We start from the raw sequence: 27,180 nt of genomic DNA, 5'->3' as shown, positions 1-27,180 counted from the left end.
CTGTATTCTGCTGCCTTCCCTTTTGGCAGCAAATTTTTGTGACAACAAAAATGATTTGACAGAGGGACTGGCATAAAAATAGCATCATGATGTCTCTGGGGTGGTTTTGGAAAACACTGTCTGAGATAATTTCAAAAAATCTTTTGGCTTATAAATTCCATCTTTAAGCTCACAGTATAAATGTAGTTAGTCCCATTTAAGAGTATAAAACCCATTTAAGGTATAAAACCAGGTTAGAGAAAATGTAAGAAGCTTGTTCTGTGTTTGGCAGTGAGAACAAAGAACCTTTAACTACCGCTCCACACTGCTTGCATACAGAAATGCTTGACACTTGAAAAAGATGTCTCTCAATTTTCTTACCAGCTAGAAATTACTGCATGTTACTTTGAGGATTTAGTGGCAGAATAAATTAGATTAATGTACAGCCAACAGATTTGTGTTCCACTTTGAACTTCTGCAAATATTAAGGTGAACTAAAGGCAGAATTAAAAGTTTAATTTGCCTGGCTTACATTTCTAAAAGCAAGTATTTTAGTCTTTGTTGATAATACCTGCACAAAAGGATATACAATAAGGTAATTAAAGTCTACTTCTAACAACAAAATATGTCACCTATTCTCCTTCAAGGATCCAGATGTTGTTCAGTAGCATTCCTTACTACAAGTTACATTTTAAGCATTCAGAACAGTATTTTTTTTATAAATTTGATATAACCACAAAACAATGGCTAGTGTTCATGGAGGGCCCTGCAATTTCAAAAATGGATGCTTGCCTGAAAGTAGATGGCTTGATGTTTCCTTGACAAGTATTGAAAAAATAAATTGAAAACGTTATTTTTTCTAACACAGATTTGTGCATGTGAATTTTGTGGATAACTATTTGCTATTAGAATGGAAAATGGTATGAAGCAAACTTCATTGATGCTTTAATAGGATATGTCTCATCTATCTTTAGTTGTCTGAAAATTACTTGTCTAGCCTGAGGTGTTTGTCTAGGTGGCTCTCCAGTCAGTGGACATATTTTCAGAGTGTGGGACACTGTAGCCAGAAATAGACTTCTATTACAGAATGAGATTAATTTCTCTCTAGCTGTGCTCATTTCTCTTGACAGGTTAGAGAACAATGACAAGCCCAGTCTAGGCACATAAAGTGAAACAAATCCTGCTATTAAATGAATGAAACTCACATTTGGTCAAACTAAAGGTAAAGATGAAATTTTAGCTTAATTAACTGACCTTCCAAAATGACTTTGAGTATATATATAATATTGTCCTGAGATATTTGTTCACCACAACCACTTATCAAAATTATTTCATGAATAAGTGTTTAATGACCACTGAAAATGAAATTTAGTTTTTCTGTCAAATAGAAAGTAGGATCCATAAGTACAGTGAACTGAAAATGCTTAACAATGAAGGGCTGCAAAACTTCTGCACTAGCACATGTTGAGTAGCATGCTTCCACTTAATACAATCACGTGATGAGATCCAGTCCCATTAACTTCAAAGCAGATAACATTTTAGCCATGGAGACCGTGCCATTATCCCCACTTTCCACCACAGAAGAAAAAAGCCTGTCAAAATGTACCTAAATTATGTCAAATTATACTCGGTCCTTTCTCAGTGAGAAGCAACAGCTGAAAGAGCATCAGTGCTTTGAAACAGGTGAGAACTGAGAAGACACCCTGAATCCTTGGTTTCAGGTCTCTTGATCCTTTTATCCAGAAGGAGATAAAGATGGAAGACTGGAGGATCTGTTTTTCTCTCCTCTAAACAGCATTGTTTAATCATGGGACTGAAATAACCTGTTCTAGTTGGTAATAGACAGTTAACTAGACAGGAATTGTGTTATCATTGTAGCTTTCCAACATCTTTCCACTTAAACCGGGTAGCCTGCAGAATAAGTAGGAGATGGCTTTATAGTTGTTATCTGCATGATACTAAGGAAACAGAGTGAAGAATATGGACTTTTATATCCACATTTGTTACATCTTCCATTAAACTGAAATACTTTAAATGCATTTATAATACACATTTACTCTGTAAGGTTTTTTTCTTCTTTTTTTTTCTTTTTTTCTTTTTTCAAAATAACAACATGGAGTAGGATTGACTAATCCAACTTGGTATACCAGACAATATTAAGAGATGCTGAGATAATAAGGGATGGTCTTTTTTAGTCTTTTTAACCTGTTACAAATGTTTTTTATCCTACTACAAATGTCATATTCAGTCAGGCAGTTTCCTTTTCCTGTAACTAAAACCAAATAGACCTCACCAGGTGGAGGAAAGGATAAAACAAAAGAGGCTACAAGAAGTTGTTTAACCCCTGTTAGCACCTCAAATCTAAAGGAAGAGTGCTCGGTGGCTATGCCCTTGGCTGCTTGCTCTAATTCTTGTTCTCCCACAAAGAAATGGTGCAAATAATTTTTCTGTTGTCCTCTAAATATTTGTTTTAGCTTTATCACAAAAATGAAGTACCTCTGCATGTAGAAAAACTCTTTCTTAAAGAAATTAATAAATCTAGGAAATGATGCTCACAGTTTACTGATTGCACTACGGTTCATAAAGATGAGCCATTTGGAGGCACTGAGCTATTTGCATATGTAGAATCAGTTCTGCAACATTGCTCTAATTCTCTCTTTTTTTTTTTTAATTTTGTTTTGTTTTACTTATTTGTTTGTTTTCTCTCACTAGACCAATATTTTACAGCCTCCTCTGCCTCTCCCTGATGTGTCAAAATGCAGACACTATGTACTAATTGCTCTGATTATGACATTAAAAATCAAACTGCTGACTCCACAGCTGCAGAGGGGTCAACTCAGCAATCTCTAGTGGGTGAAGGATACATAAAAGGGATGAATATGGTGTCACATTTATTCCATAAGTGTCACAGTCTTTCCTCATAATTAAATCCATTGGGCATTCCTTTGTAAAAAAAATACTTACAGTTAATTTTTATTACACACTTTTGGAACAAAAAGCAACATTGGTTGATTTCCTTTGAGTGACAGAGGAGGAACTTTAAAAATAAAATGTGATGCTAATGCCTCCCCTTCCCTTCCTTCCTGATCTTTTAAATGTAATAGCTTGATCCTTGTTACAACACTGTCCCACTGAGATGTTGCTGTTTGCACATAATAACGAGTTGCATGTTATCTATTTACTGTAGATAAATGTCAGAATGGAAAGAAAATGGGACATAAATGTAAAAGAGCAAACACTACAAAAAATGCAAGATAACGTAGCAGGCTGTTTTTGCTGCTGTTTTAAAACAATGCATTTAAACAGATAGTCTTAGGCTGAAGAAGCAAAAATTGTAGGATAGAAAATATAGAGACAAAAGCATATGTATAGATACCCTATAAATGAGATTCATACTGAAGACAGAACTTTCAAATTTATTTGTTTCAAATGATAACAAAATGTATGTCCAGAGGAATGAACTTTAAGAGAAATCAGAGCTAAGAGCAGCATTTCTGGGACTGATTTGAACCCTGGCCTGTGGCTTTCTTCACTTGACCCACTTTCCTTTATTGTAACATAACAACGAAGAGGAAGGGCCCAAGCTGGCTTCTAGTAGGATTGTTATCATGGACTTCAGTAGGCACAGGGGACAGTGTGTGATGGAAGATGAGAGTGTTTTCTCAAACATTTCCAGAGAAACATTAAGCATGTATCTACCAAAGAGAGATCCTCTGCTCAGTGGTTTTATTTTGTCCTGCAGTATGCTGGAATTTTGTGGCAGCGTCTTTATTTTTGATGTCAAAGTCAGTGGAGTTATCATGAGGGTTCCTTTTGGGTAGCAGAGCAGCATTTGACTCCTTACTGTGATGCTTCTGGCTTATCAGCTCTGGAGTCTGGCTAATAACTGTCCTAGCAAACTAATCTGTGGATGGCAGCATGGAAATCCGTTTTCCTCTACCCTGCTTCATATTCCAGTGCGGGGTGGGAGAGTGGGGTGGAAGGCACGTACTCTTTGTATTACTTAAATGACAGGCATGGAATGGAATTGTGTAAGTAGCCATGATGCGGTTGTTTTCTTCTAGTTATCTTACTATAATTGATATATATATATATGTCTACATATATGCATGTATTTTGTACTGAGGAGAGTCAGAAAGGACATAGATAAAGGACAGTATAATTCAACTCCAATAGGCTAATTTTAAGAAGAAAATAGAAGTGAGCAAACGTGCACATACACTGCTGAATTTCATCCTCTTCTGAATATGGCTATGTGGTTGCACGGTATAAGCTGACCTCTATATTCCTCCTTCCCACAGCAAATCCACCCTTGATAGGGCACCCACACGCAGAAATATACAGAAGGAAGATCATCTTAATCTTCTGTTCTATTTATACAAACCCACAATTTCTCTGTCAGCTGTGTTAACCCCTTATCAACTGGTTACACGAGGATAAGAAAAAAGGAAAGGTGGTGAGGAGGTGGGAGGTGGGTTCTGGGAATGTGCCACTGGCACTATGTGGCTATATGGGCCTGTGTGCACTGCATCACTGCCTTAAGGCCCTGCACCTGACCACTTATCTGAAGCACTTTTGGAAAATAGCCCTTGGTAGCTAGTGAGCTAGATAGGTTTACTATGGAGATTTTGCCTATGAAAGAAATCCCCTGTCCTCAATCTTTTTATGTAATTGATTTATCTGATTTATCTGATAAAGTTAGTTCAGTAAATAAATTCTATCAATTGTAGAATAGCATACTGTATGATGTATAACAGGTTGATGAATATATAAATACTGTAGCATGGAGTAGATGATATATTTCTGTATCAGAGAAACAAACCGAAGGATGTCTCAGGATTAGAAATGGGAATAGGATTATTAAAGTGAAAGGAATCTCACATTGGTAAAATAAATGTGACTTAAATCATGATTGTGATTGCAGCTAGCATCTATCGTGGTGCAAAAAGATAGCACAGTGTTTAGAATCATGCTCACTTCTTACTTAACTTTGTTATTAATTTTCCAGTGCTTTCTTGCTTCTTCATATGGATACTTTTTTCTCAAATTAGTTTAGATTACTATAGTGTGCTGTAACTCTAACAACAATGAAGTCAGAAAGACCTAGCCAACTATAATTGTTAAGGGCTTATTTCATAGTTACCCGACACTCCTTGCATCTTTTTTCTGCTAGCTCACCATTTTTAAATGGAACAAATTATTTTTTCCAGTGAAGCTGTTTTTCCATGGAAGGAGATAATTTGGTAAATGAGGAGCTTTTGAAAAATGTAAGTGATTTTTAAAAATTATATGATTTTTAAAAATTATATTAAAATATGGTGCATTTTAATCTGATATTTCATTCCTGTTTGCAACATTCATGTTAATATTTTTGGAAATACTTCTTTTGCTTTGGAAGACTGGGGTTCCCAGATCAGTACAATTCAGTACTTTCTGACCCCACGGCAACCCCCTGCCTTGTTACCAGCAAAATTGAAAGATTATTTAAAAAATAACGCCAGCTGGGTAAGAAAGCCACTGAGACAATAAAGCTAATTACAAAATGACCTGACCATATCAATACAGTAAAAGTTGTATGAAATTCACTGTCAAAATTATAAACGAGTTAATTTTAGGGCAATAAAGTAAGAAGCACATAGCTTTCTGGGCCCAGACCCATCCCCAGAAGGTGGCCGATGCTCAGGGCTGGGGCTGTCCCTCGCCGCCCCTCAGCTCCCCTGCTGCTGGCTGGGGGCACGCAGGGCAGGAGCCTACAGACAGACCCTGTCTCCTCTGTCCCACCGCCAAATGGGCTCTGGCTGACAGGTCCTGCTCTGGCTGACAGGTCCTGCCCTGCCTGCCCTGGGGACAGCAAGTGAGAATACAGTCTAAAATTAGTTAATTAAATGCTAACTCCAGTAGATGTCTTTTTTTCTTTTCTTTTTTTTTTTTTTTTTTTTTAAATAAAGAAAGAAGCTTATACATCCTTGTGATGAAACAGAAGGACGTGAAGCAGCTGGATGTGTCATTGAGTGTGTTGCTTGACAAACTGCAGGCACCTCTGACAGAGAAGAGTGGGAGGATGTGATGGGGGGGGCGAGGGGCAGAAAATGCAATGAGATTCAGCAAGAGTAATCCAATCCAAGGATAAACATAAGGAAAATGATGACATTTTATAGTCTATGAAAGAGAAGGCTCTGAAGGAACACAATCTCAGTCTGTAAATAGCATCAAGGTAACAGTAAAAATGAATGAAGGGAATTATACTGTCTCAGAAGATGTCATGACAGTAAGTGATAGCCTGAAGCTAAGAAAGGAAAAGCTGAAGTTAGATGTTAAGAAAAAGTCCTTAAAAGCTGGAACAACTGGACAGCGTGAGAAAAAACTGGGGGTGGCAGTCAAGTAACCAACATCATGGGGTGTCTTTGAGGAAAAAAAAAAAGGTTACTTAATGCTTCTGATAAAGGAATGCAACAGAAAGTAGAGTGGCAGACCAGTTAACCAATTCACTTTTTTGTAATTGAATTTGTGAGATTATGACTATATATATATGTCTCTGTATAGTTAGAAGAACTAGTTGTGGGCATTGATTTTGAAAAAGCAATATCCTCTTTTCAGCTGCCATTTATTGAAGTCAACTTTCATTTAGGACAAAGGATTTTTTTTTTTTGAATGTTTCAAGGGAAAATTTTTGGAGATAAGTAGCCAATTTCTTTAATAACTCATGGACTGTGATGTTAAATACAGGAACAAATGACAGATGTGTTAACAAATGTCTGCATTCTGTTTCTGCTGATGTGAGACATTAAACTACAGATCATAATTACCTAGAGTAAACCACAGTACTGCAAGTTATGGGAACAAACGGATTTTTTAATAAAGAAAAGTTGATGACCGTTCATGATTCTGGAGATACATAAAAGACATCTGCTGCTGCTGGAGCTGGAAAGGCAGAAAGTGAAATTGTGTATGCTATACAACTGTGTAAGAAATAGCAGCTCAGGACTTGATGGATTCAGAAAAAAATATTGGAAAACCCTTTTACAGAACAGCTCAAGATTCCCCCAGTGTGAAGTTGTCTGTAGCTGTTACAATGACAATATTGACAAAATTACACCTCAGCGTATTAGCTTCTTCCCATGCAGGATGTTCCAGGGATATGGAGCATGATTATTATTATTAATAATTATTTGATTATAATGCAATCAACAGAAAGTGTAATTTTTCCTTCAGGAAGTGAAAAGGTAACTTTTTTATTTTCTTCCTTCCTTGTGTTTTGATTTGGCCTGATATATGTTGGTATGTTACTATGATAGTTGAATTGACTGATCTAGATGATAAAAAAAAATAAAAAAATCTTTTGCTTTTGCAGCTCTATTCAGAGAAAATGTACCACAGGACTTTTAAATTGACGATACTGCTTTATGATTCTTGGGATGGCTGAAGGGCTCTTTTTTCCTAAGTCAATGATCTCAGAGAGCTTTTCAAGCAGTAATTAGGTGTCACAAATCCATGGAGATGTAGGTAAATAGGATTTATTCACCCTCCACAGGAATACAACCATATTCAGACTGGCATAGAGCAGCTAAGGACAGGCGGTAGAGTGACATACAATTTTGCTCTAAATTAATATCAAGTAGCAGTCACCAGGGGGACTAGACTGTATGAAAACTGAAATCAGACTACTATGAAATGAATAATGGCATCTATATTTGAAACATTTAGGTAGACAGACTGTAAACAAGAGTATATTACAGCTAACTACAAATCACTAAAATCCCTTTCCTGTTCCAGTTCAAAACCACTGCCCTTTCCTCTACCAGTTCCCTTTTTATCTCAAGGGCTTGGTTGTTACTTTCAGCAATAAATAACATTCACTGAATACAAGCAGTATTTCTCCAATGCTCAGCCTTTCTGGGGTTCTGTCATTTAATGGTGACCCTGTTTAACTTGTGACATTTTAAAGGATCACTGTACAATCTGGTAAGCATGCAGTACCAAACAATACAGTTAGCAGAAGAGCGTAGAACAGAGGCTGCTTAAAAACTACTCCTGAGACCAACAATCATGATTAGTGTCCTACAAGGGAACTTTAAATGGATGAAAGAAGATCAGTACAAGATTCAGTGGGCCAATGAATGAAGACTGGAAGCATTTTGTATGAAGAGAAATTTCACAATGACAGGATGAAAATGTTAAACACGAGTAGGCTGGAATATTGATGGATCATGTGGGAAGGACAAGGGACACCAGAGACACTTAGAAGAGAAGGCTGTATGCTATCTATTTGTCCACCTCGGATGAGAAGTCTGTGTAAAAAATATACTTTAGCGCCAGAACTTGGTTCTTTTACATTTTCATCTATTATTAACATATGTTAATTGAAAGCCAGATTCACACACTGGTGGGCTGGTGGCAGTAGAAGCCACCCTGTGGGTTCGAGAAGGGGAAGAGGTGATACAGAGAAGGGCATTGCACATACTGACAAGAAACAACTGGCCCAGAGGTCCTGAGGATATTTCACACTATTAGGGAGGCCAGTCTAGCAGAGGATCAAAGATACCCTTGCTTAAGACATCTCTTAAACACCCATTTCTTCTCAGGGCTAGAACTGAAAGCTAGTATCTGGCCAGAAGGAAGCTGGAGTTTGCGTCTCCCAAAGTATAAAACTTGCTTTCATAGTTTGTATAGTGGGTAGGCTGTTGTAATGTCTTTAGTGGGGCAGACTGCCACATCTTGTGTTTATTGATAGAGAGACCATGTTTTAGCCCATATTTTTATCACTGTTTTTGACTATGTCTTAAAACTTGCCTGATACTTGCAGAGTTAAAGGGGAGACTCTGGTAATGCTAGAAGGTTCTGAAACAAATACAACAACACTTAATGCACAAACATCAGTGTAAATATATTTTGCATAATTATTTCCAAGAGTATCTTTATTCAAAATAAAAACCTGAAGCACTGTTACAGATAGTAAAGACTTAATAGTGGAGGGGGAGGTCATTAAAGTTGTTTGCTACTTCCAGCCTAGTAAATGACAAATGCTTTTATTATATTTACTGTATTTTTCTTTGTCATCCTTGTACTGAAAGGAGTTTATCTGAGAAACAGTTGGTCATCTTGGGTTGATTTATCAGGCAGATATTGTTGTAGCCTTCTTAATGGTACTGTAGTAATTTAAAGAGGAAAAAATAAAAGAACTGAACCAAAGTAACCACTATGAAGTCTGCAGATCAAAGCCTACTCTTAACTCACAAGCTAATGAGAACTTTAAATAAAGTTAGCATAGTCTAACATATAGAAGAGAATAGTGGTCCATTCTTTGACTTATAACAGCCATGACATGTTTTTCTTATCAGGTACTACAGAAGGCCGTGTAACTTTAAATTGATTATTCTAGTTTAAAGCTTGGTGATGAGGATAAAATGAAATTGTGTATCACTCCCTAAATTTAAAGTTAGCACAACTTTAAAGTTTTTTATTACTTTGCCTCAGTACTACAAAGAAATATGCAAGCTGCAGTAGTTTCACTGTGCGACTGACAACTTCTGTTATAGATAATTTTCTTTAATAAAATCTTTTTCTGACAAATTCAATCTCTAACCTGACTTAGCTTGAATATATGCCATGCACCATATTATACTTACCATAAATTTACTTTTTTTTTTCTGTCTGAGGCAGCTGTGAAATGTGTGAGAAAATATATATGTTCAGTTTTGATTTAACCTGTAGACAAATCAACTAGGTGTTCTCTACTGGTACAGTGCTGATAATTGAGCTTCTGATTACTCTTTCTGGTAATTTGCAATGTCCTGCTCAGCTAACATAAAACAGTACCAAGGGAACAATGCTTCATTTTGGCCTCCTTATCTGACTCAAATACTGTAGCTTCCTATTAATCAAAAATAAAGTAGTTTTGCATGGAGACAGAGCAAGCAGAAGAATTAAGCCCTTTTTTACTGTCTGCTGCAGTGCTTTGTTAATACAATGGTAACAAATGTAAACTCTTCATTGCTAGACAAAATTCCACAGTATCTTTACCTAAATTATCTCATATTCTAATATGGTACATTACTCATCACAATTTAAAAAAAAAACACTTTAATTTCTGGTCTTTCATTGGACTGATCTTTAGGAAAATCCAGAGGTTTCCTTTTGGCAGTTTTGACAAAGTCAATGCTAACTTCCTAGATCATTATTAGAGAAAGCAAAATTCCTCTAAGACATGTCCCATCTCTAATGTTACATGGCATATTAGAGAGTAGTGTGGGGATCTAAATCACAGTTTATTCTCCCCAGAAACCCACATAAATTCTCCCATGTAACTGGGTCTTGGTTACTGATGCAGTAATTACTGCAGGTGGTTGTGATTATTACCATTTTTTTTGGTTATTATTTGATTTTGTTAAACTTCTGCTGTTTGGAGTGATAAGTATAGATGTGTATGGTGCAAAAAACAGCCCCATGCTGTTGGGATGAGTAGCTCTCCAGGAGTTAAGAGAGATCAGATTACCACAAGAAGAGCAGAAAACACTTGCATGGTTTTAGGGGTAACCTTGTCAGCAGTAAAGAAAGAGTAAAGGGAAGACATCCATACTTAAGAGATGATTGGGGTGCCTGTAAGAATATTTTGCTTTTCCTGCAAAAGTCTGTTCTCAGCACCAGGAGCTGATTACCCACTTGCTTCTCAGGCCATGGTCTTTGAGGTTTTTGATGTGAGGGTAATAGTCACATTCCTACCAGGTGACATCCGGATTTTAAAAGCAGTTCTTTGTTGTCTCTAAGGGCTTGAAATCTTACACCACAGCAGAAGTCCATAGATGGACAGCAGCACCACCCTTTCTTATATCTCCTGTGTACAGACATCGGCAGGAGGTAATTTTGCTACAAGTAATATCTTTATTCTTTGAACTTCTCTGGTATTTTGGTATTTACCAAATACCATTTTAGGGATCTAGGGTAGAGTTATTCTTTTTAAGAAACCACCACCAGAGTTTTTTTTTTTTTTTCCCTCTCTCTGTCTTTGCCTCTAATATGTATATTTCTTTAACTATCTATTTACTGTAATCTAATTTATTTCAGGAATGTGCCATTGTCAAAAATAGAACAAATCAGTAGGCTAGCCCTGAGTTCCTGCTAGCCAGAGAGCACAAGACGGTGCTACAGCTGGCCAGCTTGTTGATGGGGTGTAATTTATCATCTTTAGTTTAGTTTCGTTATTTTCTGGCATAGAATTCCACTGTGTGAATATTTTTTGTCTCCTTGCCAAATCTGTGGCCACTTACAATTACACATTTACTGACAAATTAATATTTTCTCTTGGCATCAGCTTTATGTTTATTTTGTTCAGATATGCAACATTTTACTTGCAGCATCTGTGTATTTTTAATCAGTTTATCTTCACTATATAGCTCCTTTTTGGGGGGGATAGGAAGAGAACAGAAAGCAAAAATGAATTAAATTATACATGTATATTATAATAGGGATAATGAATAGTAGGGTTAATCCTTTATATGGCTTTCCTATTTAATAAAAGCAATAAGCCTTTCCCCTCATTCCTCCTTTTATGATTGGTCTTTGTTAGTTTTTTTTTTATTTATTTTTTTTTCCTAAATAGGTTCAATCTTTTCAGAATGCAAATGAAAGAACTTTAGAGCAATGTAGTTTTGGCTGTTCCTTTATAATTATTTTTCTCCTTAATTTTCTTCTCTTTTTTATTATCTAGGTTCTGGTGGTTTCTTTTGCATGTCCTATGTGGGAAGTTACATCAAAGATACTATTATTTCATCACCTTCAATATATAATTGCTTGATACACTGTGAAATAAGTCCCCGGAGCTTTTATGATTAATTTGCCCTTATTATGCTGCTTCAGTAATACAGATGAAATAAATATTATGGAAAAGAGATGCTGAATCTCAGTAGGTGGCCCTGTTATATTGTTTCTGAAGCGTGGAGGAATATGTGTGATGTTAGGCATGGTGTTGATCTTTAAGGCTATGCAGGGCAAAGGTTTATTCCTCTTTTTGGCTGGGATGATTTTCCTGGAGCAGGTGTTATACATTGTGTGGTTTCTCTGAGAGGATTCTATTTGTTTATTTGGTGTGAAGATTATTCCCTTTACAGTTTTTCCATTCTTTTTACTGTCTTTTTGTCACATTCCAGCATTGATCGCTAATGTCGAGATCTCTAAACATCTTCTTGGCAGCACCTTGGAAATGAAGGTGGGGCATGACAATAAAAAGTAATGTAAAACACATCCAAATCAATCCCTTTCTAGGACTTTGTGCCCATTTAAACAAAGATATACAAATCAGAAGAAATCTATCACAGTCTCTAGTAGCAAGCAATAGTACTGCAGCTCAACAAAATATAATGGTTTTCCAGTTTCTTAAACTCCCTCAATCATTCACACCACATCCGTCTGCAGAGAACAATCATATACTTGTTTTAAGCATGAGTTACACCTTAGTACCACCGAAGAGTCTGGGAAAGCCTGTTCTGTGTAAATATTAAAAGTGAAACTGTTTTTTTGATTTCGCCTATATTTTCTATAGGGAAATTCACTTTACCTTGGGTACAGCAGGCTTATGAAAGCACTTTTAGTGTCACAGGAAGATTGCATGTCACTTCATGTGTATTACTTTCATTTACTATTCCTTGTTGATCATATCTGAAGAATTCACAATATCCCAGTTCAATACGTGTGTGTGATGTTCCTGTGGTTCGCAGGTTCTGGCTGGGGCACAGCAGTGTAGTAGAGCTTCACCTTCATGAGACTGCTACATCAGCTCTGCCCTGACACCTTAAGAGTTCAAAAAAAGGAATTAATAGGTGAACTATATTAAGCAAAATATGGGAAAATGAGGAAGGTAGACCTTCAGACCGTCACTTTGAAATTTAGAAGCAATGAAGATTAGAAAAGATATGTTGTATTAAGACACCACAAAATATTTCATGGAGACCATTTGTGTGAAAAAAAATAATAATAAATTGAGAGCTTGCTGTCCCTTCTGCCTCTAAAAATATTTGTATATGTAGTTAAAAGCACAACCAATTAAATGTGATTTATGAAAAGCCTGTATATTTATCTCTTTCTTATTAATATTGTGGCAACACCATTTTTCATGAAATTTGGTTCCTAATGCATGTGGCTTTTTAATGTATGCTATAAGATGTCATGTTTCCTGATTTTTAGCCATGTGAATACTAAACTACCCACTCTTCTGGCTGCGTAAACAACCATATGATTGAATCTTCATGGTAGATGTATTTATTATGATACATTATTCTGCAATTAATCTAGAGCTGCCCACTCTAGACACAGGTGGCTCCACAGTAGTAGGCATGGTCAAGCCAAATTGCAAGAGGGAATGCCTATGTCCAGGACAGTGTAAACAGGTTAGAATGCAGCAGATAGAAACCCTATTGCAGATCAACCTCACTTAAGGAATGATGATCAGATTTCAGAGGACCTGACAAATATTGTAGTTATAGACTCAGATGGACCTCTGTGATGTGGTTCCTGCAGTCTTGGTTTTCCATTGAAGTACTGGTATGTTCTGACATGTTTTTTAAGCAGAACTTTCTCTAGACAGGGAAGTTACATTATCACCATTTATCAGGGGGAGAAACTAAATTAGGGAAAATGAAATACAAGCATGTGATCACCCAACAGAGACAAGAGTGGAATCTAAATTTCCTGAATGCGATCTTTCTTGAATGCTTTATATACTCTGGGATGAAGGTTTTATTAGAACAATATGTCTTTTCTTCATTACACCGATATTGTCCAGATGATTATGTATGTCACTGGTATTCAGTTTTCAGACCTTCATAACTTCATGAAACAAAAACAAATTTCTTTTGGAAATGAACACGGCCAATATGTAACAGAAATACCCCTACATGATATTCTTTTTCTTTAAGCACACTTGTCTGAAAGACTGTAAATGCATAAAAGAATATGGATTTTTTTCTCCATCATTGATGTAATCAGAAATAACTAAATCGTTTTTCCACAAACTTTTAATGAAACTTATCATTGGGTGAAAAGAGAAGAAATTTTTCAGTACAACTTATAAAACGAACAAATAACTAGATACTAGAGAATCCTACAGTGAATAATTTGCAGCTTTAATAGTGTTTTCTACTTTTTTCTACTATGCAGTATACACACAATTTCTGGAAATGGTCTTAAGCGAAGCCCCAAATGAAAATAACTGATCAGAATAAATGGGGACTTCTGAAGGCAGCTGCAAAGCAAATTGAGGTCAGAATTTCATTACTCCTGATTTCTCAAGTTTTCTAAGTAAAACTCAGAATGGTGAGAGCTCCTTCAGTTTTCAGAGAGCTTTTTGTGAGTATTATATATTTAGCCAGGAAAACTCTGGCTTTAATAATAATAGTGACAAGGATGTATTCTGATTATTGATAATTCAAGACACTATATTTTTAGGTGATCTTCCATGATTGTTCCCTTCAGGCTTGAGTAAAAACATACCATATTTTGCATAGGTGTTTCGGGTCAAGCCATGAGCAGACAACATCTGCAGAAGGTACATGGGGTTTCAGATGTTGATATTCTTTGGATGGACTCTTTACAATCAGTGTAAATTAGACTATTTCTCAGCATTAGCAATGAGTGCACTTTTTACCAAATCTAATGCAGTTTTCACAAGACTACTTTAAATAACCCTCATTACCAGCATGTGGGTCTACAAGTGTAATCATGCTGAAGTTAGAAACACTGATATACTTTAATCACAGCACTGACTGAAAGACTTTACTGCTTTGATTTTAAAAACTTTCCTCTGAATTCCAGACTAGTTTTGTTTATGACCAGTTTGTCTTTGATAAAGTAATATCAAAGATATTACTTTAATATCTTTGTATAGTAATAAAGTAATTTGTCTAAATATGATTTTAGAGGTGTCACTGAGAAGTGGCTGATGTTTTTTATTTTATTTTTTTAATGAATCTACCAATTACAGCTTCAGAGAAAAGTTAATATAAAGCTAAGAAAAATAGAATCAAGAAAATATGATGGATTACATAAGCTACCTTTTGTCCCTTCATGATTTCATTTTTCATACTATTGCAGTGTAAATAGTCAATAAATATTTAACTGAAACAGACCTTTTATACTATTTTTCAGAATGTGCAATTAATTACTAATGATGAAATGGCTATAAAACAAAGGCACATTCCTATTTCATTGCTTGTTTTTGCATTTTCCTGCAAAAAGAAATATCCCAGATATTCCATTTCAAACTTCAACATATTTAACCTTCCTTTTACAAGTTATTGGATAGTTTCAAAGTGTTTCAAAGGTCTCTGAAGAACTGATTCCACAGTCAGGCCTCTCTCCATTTTCAGGTGATCTGTTCTCACATGGGGCTGATTACAAAAATGGAAATTTGGAAATTGGTATTTTAGCGACTGTTCTGGTTATTCTTCATGTGAAGACATTTCTTTTCAGTGAACCAAACCTTACCTTGTTAATGCAATGAAGTCTTCAATATTCTGTTTATAAATGTGCTGAAGAGGAGTGAAGAATCCCCTAAGTTGCTTTCTCCTCAGATCTTTTATGCTGTAACATCAAGTAGATATTCCATCATTCGCAGAACACAGGAGAAAAGCCTGGCATTCAACTTACTTTTTCTGCAACATACCCCCTTAAAAAAATGCAAAACAAGTGAGGCTAAGCCTCTTAGTAATAACATCAAGGGTGAGAAGCGTGCTAAAAAATGATATGCAAGATGCCAGAAGATGGCTTCTTTGACACTGACATCTTCTTCAAATACAGAGTTGGGAAGGTAGGCGGACAACATATGAATGAATGGATTTCTTATGTTTCTCTCTGTTTTGTTGTTGTTTGTTTGCTTGCTTGCTTGTTTTGGGGGTGTGTGTCTGTTCACTCTGAAAACCCAAACTAAATTTTCAGTGTTTTTTTTTTTTTTAATTCTTCTTGTTGTTTTTTAATGAGGACCAAAACTAGGAGCCTGACCCAACACAAAAGGAGATAGCAAGTTGTCTTTCCTTCTGTGATTTTGTTACTGTCAGCTTATGCATTTAGTTCCTTTCTTCAGAATTGTTCTAATATGTTGCCCTTTTATTTTAATTCAATAACCACTAAGATTCCTGACAGAAGGTTAGAAATCAAAGTTAACAAGTAACAAATTACTCTAAAATAAAAATGTCACAAAGTCTCTGTGGAGTGCAACTCCAGACATCAGTTTCTCAGAATCAATTTTTCATTAAATTCTGCAAATGATTTTAAGCCTTTCTTCTGCATCTATGAAAGATCCTATGAAGGATCAGTTGCCAGAAGATGGAGCTCTTTTAATAAACCATGATGCTGTCATTTGAAAACAAAAAGCATAAGAAATTACATAGAAAAAAATTAGGAATTATTTCTTTTCTTTTCTTTTCTTTTCTTTTCTTTTCTTTTCTTTTCTTTTCTTTTCTTTTCTTTTCTTTTCTTTTCTTTTCTTTTCTTTTCTTTTCTTTTCTTTTCTTTTCTTTTCTTTTCTTTTCTTTTCTTTTCTTTTCTTTTCTTTTCTTTTCTTTTCTTTTCTTTTCTTTTCTTTTCTTTTCTTTTCTTTTCTTTCTTTTCTTTCTTTTCTTTTCTTTTCTTTTCTTTTCTTTTCTTTTCTTTTCTTTTCTTTTCTTTTCTTTTCTTTTCTTTTCTTTTCTTTTCTTTTCTTTTCTTTTCTTTTCTTTTCTTTTCTTTTCTTTTCTTTTCTTTTCTTTTCTTTTCTTTTCTTTTCTTTTCTTTTCTTTTCTTTTCTTTTCTTTTCTTTTCTTTTCTTTTCTTTTCTTTTCTTTTCTTTTCTTTTCTTTTCTTTTCTCGTCTCTTCTCTTCTCTTCTTTTCTCTTCTTTTCCTTTCTTTTCCTTTCTTTTCCTTTCTTTTCCTTTCTTTTCCTTTCTTTTCCTTTCTTTTCCTTTCTTTTCCTTTTCTTTTCCTTTTCTTTTCTTTTTTTTTACTAATACTTAGTAATTATATTTTAAAGCAAGTAAAGATAAGTCTTCTGCTGTAAAACTGAAAAACAGCTTACTAAATTAACTATATTTTCATATTTCATTAATTTTAATCTTACATTTTAAGCTACTTTCTTCTTCCATCTTCTAAATTTTTTCTAACATCCCTGAATAGGACAGAACTTGCCCTTTAGTATAGAATATATGGAATTGCAAATGTGCAAAGTAAGTAAAAAAATCCTTTTTCTATGCTCAGGGTTTCAGTAGAATAGCTAGACTCTCTGGAACTACATGGCTATCAGACTAAACTTATTTCACTGACTCCCCTGACAACTGCAAAATGGGTGGGTTTCAGTTTGCCTGACATAAGCCACCTAAGACAGGTGACAGTAGAAAATGAGATAAACAGGCCTGTAAAGGTATCCCTTTGTCTCTCCTACTGTATTGGCTAAGGAGAGAAGAAAAATGAGGTGAGACTACATATCTAACTTTAAGACAAAGTTAGTCACAATGAATCCAGAAATCTTATTAACAGAGTTTGTGAAAAAATAAAAATGGACTGAATCTCTATGCACATCATTGATTCATGCTTCCTTAATATAAGCTATGAACACAACAGAATACAAGAATGAAATTCAAATTTTAGGGAGACAGCCTTGTAGCCTGGAAAGTGAAAAACACATTGTTATTATTTTATATCCAATGCTGTATCTCAATTTTCCACTTAAAATTGAAGTAACCTTTCCATGAGTGTCAAGTCTAGATGGAGGAATCATAAAATACAGATTATGTTACTTTATATCATTCATCATAGAGTGTTATTGAGAGTGAATGAATAATACACTGAAGAATTCTCACATTGACATAGTGCTTGCAGAAATTTAGACCTCCACATGTTGCTTGGCATGACATGATCATCTTTTTCTTCTATTTTAAGAAAAGATTTGTTTGTGTGAAAAATAATCTGCTTATGTGATCATCCTGTTAATACATTTCAGTGAGTTTGTAAATCAGCCTGGATCGTATTGAGAGTCACTTTTTGCCTTAATTTCAAAACTGAAAATCTGTGCATGTGATTATGTGTGTGCATGCATGTGTGTTTTTGACACTCTTTCTGATGGAGAAAAATGTTTATTTTTTAATGGAAATTAATAAAATAATAAAAGCTTTTGCATTCTAGCCTGGCAACAGTCACAACACATCATTTATACTCTATGGATTAATAACTTTGCAAAGCCTTTAGCAGTGGAAGGTAATACCAGTTTTGTCCTCTCCTCTTTGTATCGTGTTCCTGTGGATGTACTTAAAAGCTTTTCACAGCTCTGGCATACACTCAGGGTAAAGGCTGGCGATTCACATACGCTATTTTGGCACCTTTGCTCCCTCTCAAGTCACTGGAAATAGAAAAATATCTCCTAGCATTTAAAGCTGGGCATTTTCAGAAAGGAAGTTAGAGCACTGAATGAAGAGCTTAACTACTGCTTGCTCTCTGTTGAGTTTAGAGGAGGTTATGCACTTTATAGTTTAAGCCAGAAGTTCTGACAACCGTCCTGCACCCACATGTGTTTTCCAGGTGCACCCTCTGCCATATGCTGTGAATCTGCACTGTTATTATGGGTTTCACCTCTGCTCTGATTGTCACTGTTTTCCAGTATCATGAAAAGAAAGTTCACATTTGCATTTCAAATTCTGAAATGAATTTAAAGAGAAATTTTTAAAAGACATCTTTTTAATTTTCTTTCTTTTTAGGATTATTTTTGCAGTCAGTTTCTGAAACATCCATTAGCTTTGGATCTTCTCCATAGGTTTCTCTGAGTAGCAGTGAAAGGATCACATCTACCACACAGGAGAATACTTACTTGACAGCAAATGCGCCTAATGGACGCGTGCCAGAGAACTCAGCAGGAAAGCAGGTGCTGTCCATCCGTAAATGATGGTGCATAATGATGACAGGGAGAGTGCGTATATTATTATTTGAGTCTTTTATTACTTATGGCTTTCATATTTGTGCTGACACATCCTCTTGTAGTGTCTTAAGTAATGTTATATCAATCTCCTTGCAATTACACAACCATATAATTTATTCTGCTGGATAGTTAAATTTTCCTGTAATTTTCTGAAGAGCCTACTCAGAGGAGGTTAAAGTTACAATTTCTTGAATTTTAAGCCCTATGCTTAAAATTCAAGCACAGTGCAGCACCTTACCATTTTTCCTAGTCATTTTCTTCCCTTTGCCCAAACTAGAGATATCTTGCAGGTTGATTAACAGATGATAGAAGGATTTTGGCAGGGTTTGCCAGTATTAAGCCTTGTAATTAAAAGGTTCATGTTATTCTTCTCATGCATCTCTCCCACTTCATGAATACTGCTGTTATCTCTCATAAAAATAAATCCACCCTCCCCCATGCATTCATTTTATCTGCTAGATTTCACTAGTTTATTCTTTATTTACTTTGTTTATTTGAAAAGGTATTATAAAATCAATGGCTTGTCAAATCCGGAAAAAAAAAAAAATTAAAAGCAGTTTTTGTTATTGATATTGGTATCAGTAGTAGTTTTAGGTGGAAACCAATGCTTATTCATCAACTTAATCTTATTTTAGAACTAGTTTTTCTTTCTTACTGCCTTTGTGAAAGACCATATCATAAGAGAAATAAAGACAACATGCTATGAAATAAACAAATTCAAGCAGCAAACTGGGAGGAGAAGAGAAAAACAACACGTTTTTCTAATTCCTTCTTTACCTATACCTGAGTTGTACAACAGTGATTATAGTGGCAAAAGTTGTGTAACCCATCTGCTGAGCATGCAGTTAAATTACTGTAAAAGGCAGCAAGAGGAGGAGTGCTTTTCAGGGATGTTTTTCTTCCAGCTTAGCTGTTCACAAACAAGAATTGTGCCATTTTAGTGGTTTAATTATTTCTATTTTTAATCATTTTTTTCCCCCAACCAAAATAGTTACAACAGTAGCAAATCTGCAGGTTAATTAGTACTAGTATTCTTCTGTTACAGCATTGTTCAGTGTCACCATTAAAATTATCAGTGAAAAATTTCAGGAGGAGATTGTTTAAGTTGGTGGTGATTTTTTGAGGTGCTGTTGAAAATATAAGCTAAAACAAAATTCATAGTATTGTTGCAGAGTAGGGTGGATCCCCTGACAGAGATAAACAGTTATAGAATAATTATTTCTTCTGACATTAAGCAAGGAAATTTTCTATAAATAGAATATTAATTTCTCTCAAGTGTTTACCTCTGGCATGCTCTGGACGGTCGCTCTGGCAGACCTCTTATTACTCTTTGGAAGAAGACTGCAGACCAGGAAAATTCATGAAATAGCTAGTTATTGCCACAAAAACTAGTGGCAAAATGTGAACCTAGCTAGGTAAGAAGATAGCAGCCTTTTTGGGAAGGTATAGTACATTAAGTTATTGATCCTTTTACTAAAGTTCAAGGCATTTCTAGAGAAGGCATCATTTGTTAACACACAGAAGAGATATGCACTGTGTTGCTTCACATCATGTGGTCGCCTACAAAAGGCAAGAGCTAGACTTCCATAAGACCAGAAAGGTAACCTAAAACATGGTCCTAATATTTTGGAAATAGCTTACATATTTGTTACAGGGCTGTGAGAACATTCCAGGTGCAGACTCTTTAACATGTCATTTAAACATACTTGTAATTTTATGTCCCCTAATTTAGTATCCTAAGCATCTAATATACTATTTTTTTCTTCTAAAAAATAACTCTCAAAAGATTTCAGGAGTCAGGACTGTACTGATTTTTAAGGTTCATTTGTCACTATGAACAGAGATTAGAGCTCAGAGAAGAGTGATTCACGATGTCTGTGCTCACTGCAGCATGACTGACAGTTTGCAAGCAAAGAAAGACATACTTCTCTTTTCCTCTGGGAAGTCAGCAGCAAAAAGGACATTTTATTCAGCCAGACTAGGGCTGTATTTTGAAAAAGGTCACATCCGTTTTGCCAGTATCATGGACACTAACACTGTATAGTCTGTACATCCAAAACGATACTGATTCCAAAGTTAAAGCATTTTGTACTGATGGCTATCTGAGTGCATTCTTCTCCCTCAGTTTGGACTTGGTATAGAGCCTACTTTGGGCAATGCAAAAACTCTTACTGACTTTGGTGGAATTTGAATCTGCTAAAAAACTCACTTGCTAGGCTTTCTGGGTCCTTAGCAACAGATACATAGATGGATATTGACACTACTCGTTTAACCTCCTCTTTTCAAAGAACTACTCTTTGACTTTTCCTGTTTACAATAATCCACCTCTAACAGACTTCAGACTTGCATTATATTGTGAGGTGCAGGTGCCTTTAGATTTAGTTGCTTAACTTTGAGCAGAAAAACATGGAAATCTTTCCTAGAATTGCTAAAAAAATGTTCCACTTGGTCTCCACACAAGACTAAGTTCATTATCTTCCTGAGGAAGAGGGAAATATATTTCCATTATCTTGGTCTTCCCCCTTTTTTGCATGATTATAGACAGACATTGTATTTTTCCAACTCTTATGATTGTATTGATTTCATTAGGCTGTGCACAACTACAGGAAAATATAACTTTTCTACTTCTACGACTATGGGGCTGTTCTATGCAATTTCATTAATTGCAGTAAACTCACTGTAAATCACTGGATTTATCATGGACTTCAGCTGGTTACCATGAGATGATATTTAGGGTCAATAAACTCTTTCTTGCCAGCTCAGTGCACATTTCGTTTTTTTTTTTTTTCTCCCCAGTGTTTCACGTTATTGGAATATCAGCTAATGAAGATCCTTATAGCTGCCGGAGAGAAGCTGGATACTCTAGCAGATTCAAACAGTTCAGGAGAAAACCCTAATTTTATAGTGTAATTATACACTGATTAATTGGATTGATTTTCCCAAGTCTGATCTTGGACTATGGAAAATCCTTCTGCTGTGGAAGAAGTGCAGGGACTAATGCAGCAGCACTCGCACTTGCTGATTTGATTCCTGCACACAGAGAAGAGGATATTCCTTCTCTTTAGAGCAAACATAGTGGAGGGGTAGGGAGGCATTCAAGGTGACAGAATTGCTTTGAAAGCCTGAGTCTTCATACAACAGCAAGAAACAGAACAAGTGGTGCTCGATTACTGTGGCTGATGCAGAATTTTTAGAACACAAGGACATATATAATTTATCAGTGACAGCAGTAAAGGCAGGAGAAAGAAATTTACTTCAAAGAAAGGAGGAACACAAGGAAGGAGGTGTTTTAGAAGCAAACCAAGGAGTTCTTTCTGGGAACGATGCCTCACAGGATTCAAATGCAGAAAGCTGGACTCTGCTATCGATTGTTGACTGATCTGTAGTTTTCCTCCTGTCAAAGTTAGCATATGCTCAGCTTTTACTTCTAAGATCTACCTTTACCTTAACCGAGTAAAGAGCTGGATGATTACTCTCTAAGAATTTGTTTTTCAAGAATTCGCTTTTTCAAGAAAAATAAAAATAAAGACTCAAACTCAAACAGAACAAAACCTTGACGGGTGAATGTCTTTTCTTGTCTCTAAGGGTGTAGAACAAGCAATTTAACTACTCAGAATCTCCTTTTATCCACATGGCAGTCACCAGCCTCTAAACACCTGCCTGATCAGAAGTGAGGTCTGAACTGGCTCTAGCATAGCTACCTCATAGCTACTTTAAGCTGTGGTTCTAGAGATGAAAAAGGACTTTGAGTGCAAAGGATTACAGCCATAGGAGGAGGTTTAACAACCAGTCCGCAGTCACAAATGAACAAATCTACATACTGAGCAAAAGCAGAAAACACCACTGTTCTGTCATTCTGCCATCAGGTAGGATTCCTTCTGGCCCAAGGGAATCACAGCCTCTGCCAGGACTTGGTTAAAACTGCAGTGGTCCCTTTGTGTTCCCTCTCGGTTGGGTGAACATTCAAGAAACACAGTCTTCATATCTATTACATCATGTGGCTATTAATAAGACAAAAAAAAAAAAAAGCATTCTACTTCTCTCATAGAAGTTTAATTTGATTGCTATCCTTGCTGGAATGAGCATAATAATATCAGAAACATTTAAATCACTGTAGGATGTGCTGAATATATTGCATATTTATCCTGAACTCATCCATGAGGTAACAATTAGAGCTGGAAATCTGCACTGAATTCTCTTTTGGTCTTCCTCTGTAAGGATGAGTTTCCTGGACTAGAGCCAGTGGGTTTCTAGACTAATCACTGCATATGTTTTGGGCAGTCCTTCTCACTTTGAAGGTGGTACTTCGACAAATAAAGAAATCACCCTACAGACATGATTTCAAAAAAAAAAGTTAGCCTCAACTGGATTTTCCCATCTGTTTTAACATAACTTATTTACATGATACAGAGAACCTGAGTAATGATGTCCTGCCTTGCTAAAATAAGGTCTTTCACAACAGGTGGCAAAATAAGGTAAAGTGATGCTAGGAAACAACATTTCAGCAAAGGCATATTGTCCAAGTTTATGTTTTTTCCCATTATTAATTAAATTTAAGCATTTACATTGGAACCTTACTGAACATAGTAAAAATGAAGTAATTTTTGTCTTGAGAAGGCTGTTGTTTTCAACAGCTGTGTATTCACATTAGCATTGCCATTGTCTGTTAAAAAACAAAACCACCTACAGCAAAATTTCTGACAGTCTAATTTGGTTAATATATACCATTTTGTGGTAAATACTTATATTGTGAAGTGCAGTTATTATGTAGTAGCTGTTAAAAGTCAATGTACACTGGGCTATAACTTATAGAAGTATGAGAGAGCAATTATTTTGCCTTTCTAAATATTGGGAATTATTGCCATACCACAGATGTTGACTAATAAAACTTGTGGGTATTAATTGTGTAAGTATAAGCTTCGAAAATTTATATCGTTGATGGTAAGGACAGTTCCAGAAGAAAAATCTTAAACCCTCCTGGGCTATTCTGTGAAAATCTGAAATGGTTTTACCAGCTTATTACAAACAATTTTGATCATTTGAATATGATCTTTTATAAAATGCAACATATAATTCCAGACTATTAAAAGAAATTTTCTGTGGCATTAAGCATGTAATAAACATAAATTATAAACTTTTCTTTTTCTACTGGTTATAAGACTATATTCAGCCCCAAAGCTGGGTTTAGTGACTCTTTTTAAAACTCTAAAAAAAATTTGCAATTTCTGAATTTTCTCATTTTTCTCATAATCAATCTCCAATTTTTGATCAGTGCTGGTTCTGAAAAAAGAATTAGAAATTGGTAATAAGACATTCAAACTTACTAATTTATCTAATTATTTTAACTACTAAGGTCGTAGTAGTGTTAATAATAATACTGATTAATTAACATAATAATAATAATGCAAGAAGTATGTGCTGATATAGCATATTTATTTATAAACAAAATAGGCAATATGGTTACGCTTTACCAAAAGTATGTTGCAACAGTACTTCTCAGAACAAGGGTAGCATGGTTTAAGAAACTCTAGATGCAGAATTCTTAGTTTTATTATCTCAGTTTCTAGATTCTCGTTACATTCTCTAAATACATACATCATTAGAGACAGCTTTTTAATATTTCTATTGAATTGATATTTAAATGATTTTTTTTTCAAATGTGATTTTTTAAAAATCAAATCATTTATCTCTCAATTTGTTTTGACTTAAATATTCTGTTGATTTAATATTTTCACAGCCATATTAGACTAATTCTGTTAGTATTCTAAAAAGCAGTGGATATTTCACTGTTGTATGTATTTTTGTGTACTGAACACAGAGAAATAAGTTATTGGAATTACATGTTGACTGAATGCATCAAGTAAGATGTGATCCATGCAAGTGACTTGGAAATTACATTTTATTTATATTTATAAATGCATATATGTAAATGCTTGTTTTCAGTTCATTACCCTTTAGTCTTTTTGTGCCTCTCCCATTCCCCAAGATTTTACATAGGGAAGTTATGTCTAGACACTCCCATCTGCTCAGGAAACTGTTGCAGAAGTTTTACATCATCTTCTATATGTCACAATCATAGCAGCTAATGTTGCCAAAGTCTACATCTGGAAGGTAGTGAGAGACATGCAGGATCAGAGACTTATTTAGCAAAGATAATGGGCAGGATTCAGATGCCTGAACACAGTATCTAGTGACATTTTAGACAGCCCAGAGCATCTTGCCTGAATTCCAGATGGCTCACTGGTGGGATGTGAGTCTTGCAGGAACTATATTATATTTACCAGCCCTATGGAGATTCTCTTGGGCATTTGAAGTCTCCGTAGACATTGATGTTTAGACAAGCGAATCCCAGCCAATTAATCCACACTGTTCTGTAGTGTTTTGAAGGGGTCGAGTAGAGGAACAGCACATCCATACAACAGGGTATATCAACTTGAAAGGCTTCTAACAGCCATATTGAAGAAAAATTATTGAAAGCACCCCCCCTCTCCTTTTTCAGAGTATTTCATTCCGTATTTCCTTTTGTATAAAACTGTGAGATGAGCTTTTCAAGGTGACTTTGCAATCCAAGTTAATTCACAACCTGTCAGAAACTGTTGCTTAAAATAACTGACTCCAGAGGTTTTCCACTCTATTCTAGAAAAAAGTAAATAAGAAAATAGGTAATATAAAAATAGCTCTACTTGCATTTTAAACTCACAGTTCAGAAGAATTTTGCCTACTAAAAAGTATACGTGTCAATTTACAATGGCCTATTTCCTTTGATATTTTATATGCAAATAATGTTACAGTTATTATGGATTAAAGTAGGGTAATAAAAACAACTAATTGAGGCTCCTGATCATTAAAACTATTTGAGCTGTGATGCTTAAAGCATCATTGGACTTAGATTCTGTACCTCTAGTGTACGCAGAAGACTCATCAAAAAATCTCCTTCTATTGTTTTCTTCTTTTTCTTCGTTTTCTTTTTAATTTACCTTTATGCAGTGCCAGTTCCCAAGACATTACCCAATTAGCTCATTCAGAGGTGTTTTTTTTACCTTTGTTGATTGAAATTCCATGTGCAATGTTATTTTTATTTCTCCTTTCCAGCTTTACAATGAACTTCTTGGCTCTGTGTTTCTCCAGACTAAACAGTTACAGAAATCTGGCATAGTAATGGAAAGCTATGCTAAGGCACTTGGAAAGCTATGCTTTTGAAAAGTAGATGTTCTACTGCTACAGCATAAAGATGTTCTTTTCTGATGCTCGATGTACCTGGGCAGTGAACTTTTTCATGGACTGCTGTAACTTGAACATTCCTGTGAAGTAAGAGGTATAAGAATCTGTGGTTTTGGTTAACATAAAAGAAGTGGCAGAGGATTAGAGAGTGTTTATTTGTCATTTTCAGTCCTAAGACTGAAATATGTCAAATAGAAAAAGTTTTAGGCAAACTGCAAATTCTGGTTTTTGATTCTGCTTCAGATGAAATTTGTAGTGTAAATTCTTTTGATTTCAAATGGAAGCAGAACCATCATCATGTTAATTTTCCTCTGTATTTTGAAACTAATGCAATACTTAACTCTTTAGGAAAAAAATCTTGCTTGAAACAACACATCGGCTGCATTGCTGAGGTACTCTTCCAGTTTTCAGGGCTACCGGTAAATTTCCAGAGTGACTTTGCAGAAAGCTACATATTCTATGTGGAAAAGAGTCAATGCAGTTGGAGAAGTCAGAAGTCAGCGTGTGCAAGTAAAAGGGAGGCTTCAGAAAGCACTCTGAAAATTTTGCCCCCTTTTTTTTTTTTTTTTCCTCCACGTGGGCTGTAGTTGCTCTTGTCACTATACTCACTGTCACACTATTGCGTGGCTACACAATCCTTCAGAAAATGTCAGGAATCTGCTCTTAGGAAAAAACTTTCCATATCCCCTCCCTTTCATATCTTATGAGACAATTTGTCTCATAAATAGAAATAACTATGAATTAATTTTTGGTACGGAAAAAAATGTTTCTTGAGGGATTTTTTTTTCTAAATTAAAATTAAATTAATTTAAATTTTTCTTGCTTTAAATTAAGCACCACCACCACCCTGAAAAAAATAGGCTAATTGGAGACTACATTAACAAGCTTTCAGGAACATTTACCTTTGTTACGAAGTTGGAGAACAAACAGATTTTGAAGCAGGCATAAGGGTCAGTTTCTAAACAAAGCATTGAAGCAGGCAAGATGGGAAATCTCCAATAACAGTCTGCCATCCAGCACTTTGTCTCTCTTCATTTACAGATCATCTTAA

At 35.4% G+C, this 27,180-nt stretch overlaps 1 protein-coding gene across 1 annotated transcript in view; it reads right to left on the bottom strand.

Moving 5' to 3' along the window:
* POT1 (protection of telomeres 1) overlaps positions 1 to 27,180 on the bottom strand; it is a 137,784-nt gene that overhangs the window by 97,624 nt on the left and 12,980 nt on the right. The window lies entirely within an intron of this gene.

The sequence above is a fragment of the Anser brachyrhynchus genome (assembly GCF_964034855.1).
Source record: "Anser brachyrhynchus genome assembly, chromosome: 1".
Lineage (NCBI taxonomy): Eukaryota > Metazoa > Chordata > Aves > Anseriformes > Anatidae > Anser > Anser brachyrhynchus.
The sequence above is the reverse complement of the archived record's forward strand: the minus strand, read 5'-3'. Positions and strand labels throughout refer to the sequence as shown.